This window comes from Staurois parvus, unplaced genomic scaffold (genome assembly GCF_062004578.1).
Source record: "Staurois parvus isolate SC_StPar_1 unplaced genomic scaffold, SC_StPar_1.0 ptg000898l, whole genome shotgun sequence".
Lineage (NCBI taxonomy): Eukaryota > Metazoa > Chordata > Amphibia > Anura > Ranidae > Staurois > Staurois parvus.
Window position 1 is genome coordinate 1,311,203 of NW_028318694.1, and position 5,564 is coordinate 1,316,766.

General features: G+C 32.6%; 1 long non-coding RNA gene across 1 annotated transcript; it reads right to left on the minus strand.

Annotated features, from left to right (window-relative positions):
• On the minus strand, nucleotides 1–4,855 carry LOC149442237 (uncharacterized). The gene is made up of 2 exons (XR_016307206.1): nucleotides 4,731–4,855; nucleotides 1–111 (listed from the first exon to the last, which is right to left on the minus strand). It is a non-coding gene; the product is annotated as an uncharacterized LOC149442237 (long non-coding RNA).
• Between the last annotated feature and the right edge of the window lie 709 nt (nucleotides 4,856–5,564).

The following is a 5,564-nucleotide window of genomic DNA, read 5'->3' on the forward strand; positions in this document are numbered from 1 at the left end:
CGGATTCTGCTGCAGGAAACAAAAGGCGCCTGGTCCGGTTCACGAGTCAGCTAGAGGTCAGCAGAGCGCCGCACAGCGAAGGGTTAACCCGAGGAACGCCGACTCAGCACTCTGCCAATCCAATAAATAATACATCAATAATGGATTAATCGTCTGCTGTGTAATATCAAACCAACTATTCCTTACATGAAGCTTTATTATACATAGCTACATAGAAATACCATATATATATATAATGTACACTTCATTACACATACTACTTAGAAAGTATAATCCAGGGGTACACGTATTATGTATGCATGTGTTATACGTATCTACATTAATAAATAAATATGAGGTTAGATTTCACTCTAAACATTGTATTTACACACATTTCTATATCTATCAATTTTTTATATATATACAATTATAAAAGATAAATGTATACTAGCAGGCACAGACAGACTAATATGTATATTTGCATATCTATAGATTCGTACAAACACATGCACAGACCTATATGTTTACACACATAAAATCTATCTATCTATCTATCTATCTATCTATCTATCTATCTATCTATCTATCTATCTCTTTCCCTTTTCTACCCCCCCCCTTTCTCTTTTTCTTTCTCTTCCCCTCTCTTTGTTTAACAACATTGTCTTTCAGAAGACTCCCCTGTATATTTTTTATATTTGTGATTTCCTCCCTCCATGTATTCATGCATTTCTCTCTTCTCTCCCTCTCTTTCTTTCTTTCTTTCTTTCTTTCTTTCTTTCTTTCTTTCTTTCTTTCTTTCTTTCTTTCTGTCTTTCTTTCTCTACCCCCCCCCCTTTCTCACTAGGGACATTAAGGTTTTACCAAATTTACGATATAGTCTATCAGAAAAGTTCCCTATATATTTTTCTTTCCTTCTCTATTCATCCATCCATCCATCCATTTCTCCACTCTCTCCCTCTCTCTCTCTCTCTCTCTCTCTCTCTCTCTCTCTCTCTCTCTCTCCCTCTCTCCCTCTCTTTCTCACTAGGGACCCTAAACGTTTTTCAGTATTTACAATATAGTCTATCAGAAGAGTTCCCTATATATATTTATTTTTTTTCTTATTTTGTTCCTTCTCCATTTATTCATCCATTTCTATCTCTCTCTCTCGCTCGTTCTCACTCTCTTTCTCACTAGAGACCCTAAAGGTTTTTCAATATTTACAATATAGTCTATCAGACGACTTCCCTATATATATATATTTTTTTCTTTCTTTCTTCCATCCATCCATCCATTTCTCTCTCTCTTTCTATCTCTGTCTTTCTCCCTCGCTTTCTCACTAGGGATCCCAAAGTTTCTACAGTATTTAAAATATAGTCTTTAAGAAGTCTTACACACACACACACACAGACACAGACACACACACACACACACACACACACACACACACACACACACACACATATATATATATATATATATATATATATATATATATGTTTACATTTTTTCCTTCTTTATCCATTCTCCCTTCTCTTCTTTCCATCTCTCTCTTTCTTTCTTTCTCTCTATCTTTCTCATTAGGCATAGTAAAGGTTTTACAGTACATTATTTACAATATAGTCTTTCACAAGCCTTCTCTTTATATTATTTTTCCTATATTTCACTTATCCATCCATCCATCCATCCATTTCTCTCTCTTTCACTCTCTCTCTTTCTCTGTCTCTTTTTATTTCTCCCTCTCTTTTTTTACTAGGCACCTTAAAGGGTTTACAATATTTACAATATAGTCTTTCAGAAGAATTCCATATATATATATATATATATATATATATATATTCCCCTTCTCCGTCCATCCATTTTATCTCCCTTTCTTTCACTCTCTCTTTCTCTCTCTCTCCCCCCCCCTTTTCTTTCTCCCTCTCTTTCTCACTAGGCACCCTAAAGTTTTTCTAATATTTACAATGTAGTCTAACAGAAGATTTCCCTATACAATTTTTATTTGCCCCTTTTTCCATAGCTCTTTATTTACGTCCCATAAACTCACTCCAGGAATAAAATAAATAAAGACATCTCCACAGCCCTTGTATGTTAATTATTCCATTTGCATACCCATCCCAATGCAAACCGTGCCTTTATTAATATGATCTTCGCCCAGCACAATTCATCATTTATTTACAACCCTAAAAATATACGATTTTGTAATTCTATTTGCATGAAGTGACATCGCTGGAGATAGAGAAGGCAGGGTGTATTCCCCCTTCTCTCCAAGTGTTCCAGGGCTGTACAATATAAAGCAATCTGCGAAGTAATGAAGTGCTATATCATGTGTATTGCAGGCTTGGCATGGCTATGACGCCGGGCGTGTTGAAATAACATGTATGGCAAAACTTTAATTAACAAAGGTAGAAGATATATTTTATTTAGCTTTGCTTTGTTATAAATTCAATTTACCGAACTGCAGAATGGGATTTGCTCCATGCAAATTATTTACAGGCTCCATTGCCTTTTGAACATTAGTCACATATTAAATTTACACAATAATACCATAAAGGCACTTGGAAGGCAAAGCGTTAGGTTGGTAAAGATAAAGCAGCAGTCCTGGATCAAGCAAGTCAAGGCAGAAGGTGGATTTGACATGTTGACTTGATCTTTTGCGCCGTCTACCGGATATCTAAGAGAACTGCATCCCCAAAAACAGGAATTAAAAAATACGTTCGCAAAATACATTTTATATTTTAATTACACCTCATGCAAAAAAAAAATCTAAACACATATTTAATATTTCTTTATATTTAGATTATAGGTCCTTGTAAATCGCTAGTTAATTACCATTTTTGTTTCCTAAACACAGCTTTTGATGGATTTAAACAAGAAGCGCTGATTATGTTCAAGTGTCATTTGAGAGCACTAGAAAATCATGGAAACAAACAAACACATCGCAGAGATCATTAACATGGCGAAGGCAAACCTAGGCAGATCATTTTCACAACAAATAAATGCCATATTTTCCCCATTACCCTCGGCACCACAAATGTCATGCACAGACCTTTAAATGCACAGCGACTTTAGTAGAAGGGAACATTCGCTGGGGTCACGAACTATACCATGCCACTATATGTAATATATATGTGTGTGTGTATATATATATATATATATATATATATATATATATATATATATAGTAATGAACTATATATACAGTTGCTGAACTCCTAGTGCAAGATTTATAGAAACAAAGTATTCCACCGAAATCAACCCTGAGATCCACAAAACACAAGACCGATAGGGCTGGGCAAACCTCCTTTAACCTTTTAAAATGTCAAAATCAGCTGATAAAACTAACCTGTACCCCTGTCATCTTCTGACCCATGAACAATCAGGGGCGATTTGTATATAGTTTAATAAAGAAATAACTGCATATGATATACTAAAGGAGTTAAAAAAATTCACACAATAAATTGTGCGAATATTCACTTCAATCATATCAAAAGCAAATTCTTCTTTTTTTTTTATTTAATCGCACATGGTTGGATTTTTGAAGGGAATAGTCACACAGTTTATTGTGTTCATATTATTAGCCCATTTAGTTAATCAGAACTCATATTTGTTTATCTTAGATAGATATCACCTATCTATGCATACATTAACAGATGCATACACAAATCAATAGTTAATTAATGCTTCAAATATTTTCTGCTTTCAGTATAATCCAGGAATCTTCATCTAAAGAACTTTAAAGTATGTAATAATTTAGTCATTATTGACTTGTTACATTTTATAGTATCACTTCCAGTATACCATTCACTGCAAAGAAAATACAACTTTGTTGTAACTTTGTATTCTGTCTCCTAGGATGTCTGTAATCAGTAAAAAAAAAAGGGACTTTTTTTTATCAGAATACATGTATTTTAATAAACTATTAAAATTAAATGGCATTCTTTATCAATCACTGTTAAAGGTGGTGATAAATAATAATGTATATTCATTAATAAATTCTCAGTGCAGGCCTGTTAGTTTTCTCCTCTTTTATATGTCTTTGGGAAATCAGGTCCTTTCTGATTTGGGATCACACTGGAGGAGATTTACTAAAAACTGGTGCAATCTGAATCTGGTGCAGCTGTGCATAGTAACCAATCAGGTTCTAACTGCAGCTTGTTCAATTAAGCTTGGGCAATAAAACCTGGAAGCTGATTGGTTTCTATGCAGAGCTGCACCAGTTGCTCTCCTCTCCAGCTCTAGTCTCAGAATCCACTGGTTGATATATTATGGTTTTTGGAGAGGAAAATAAATAAATAAATGAATAAATACATTTAATGTATATTAAAAAATAAATAAATAAATAAATATATATATATATATATATATATATATATATATATATATATATATATATAATACATCTATCTATCTATCTATCTATCTATCTATCTATCTATCTATCTATCTATCTATCTATGTGTGTGTGTATTATATACATATATATATTTATATTTTTTTTAATATACATTAAATTCCTATATATATATATATATATATATATATATATATATATATATATATAAATGTTTATATGTTCATATTGTGGCTTATCATTTCACGATCATTCAATTCTTTTTTCTCAGGTCTGCAATAGTTTTACCCCTTGAACCTTTTTTTTTTTTTTTTTTTTTAATATGTCACTGTGTCTGATACCCCAGTAAAAGTCCATGTTTTTTTTATGTCGCCAACCCTGTGTCACTATTGCCTGCTGGCCCTCCCCTGGCACTCACCAAATCCTCTGAGGGGCTATAGACGCCAGCTCTCTCTCCCTTGTGGCACAGTGCCTGTGAAGCAGCCAGCCTTCCACCAACAAGTTGTAATCTCTTATGAATCTGCTGTGTGTGCTTTATGTGCAATAACCCCCTGATTGTAAATCATTATAATAGAATCGCCAGCAGCTTGTGTTGAATAAGGACATTTTTTTCCTTCTCTGTCAGTAAACAGTATGTTGCATTGGCTGCATTTTAACGAAGTGAGTTGAAAGTTAGGGGGAAAAAAATGGCATCCTGAAAAACTAAACGATACCAGGTAATTTATTTTGACTTTAATATAAATAAAAACTTACATCGTTTTAAAGGTAACATCTGTTTCTATCATTTATTTTTTTAAAATATATTTTCTTCACTTATCAGAAATTATGTTTCTTTTTGTTGTTGTTGCAATAATTAGATATTGAATTGCATTTAATGCTCACACAATTTACTACTTTTAATAACGTTTATATTCATCTTTTTATTATCATTTTAAATTATTTTTAGTTATGCTGGTTATGTATTTATTTTTTTAATTACAATTAAACTGTAATCAGCTTAACTAGCTAATATATTAATATGTATGCTGTCTTTTAATATTGATGTTTTGGGGTGTTTTTTTGCTCAATTTTTAACATGGATGATTTATTGTTGCAAGGAAAACTTTTACCAGTCTATGTATTCTTTTTTATTTCATGTGCCATACATGATAAAATGTTTTTAAGAAGTTCTCCTAAACTTTTAGAGTGAGTAGATAATTGGAAGGTGCAGATCAGAGAGTGTTTCTATATTTTTCTCAGTCATTTACACAAT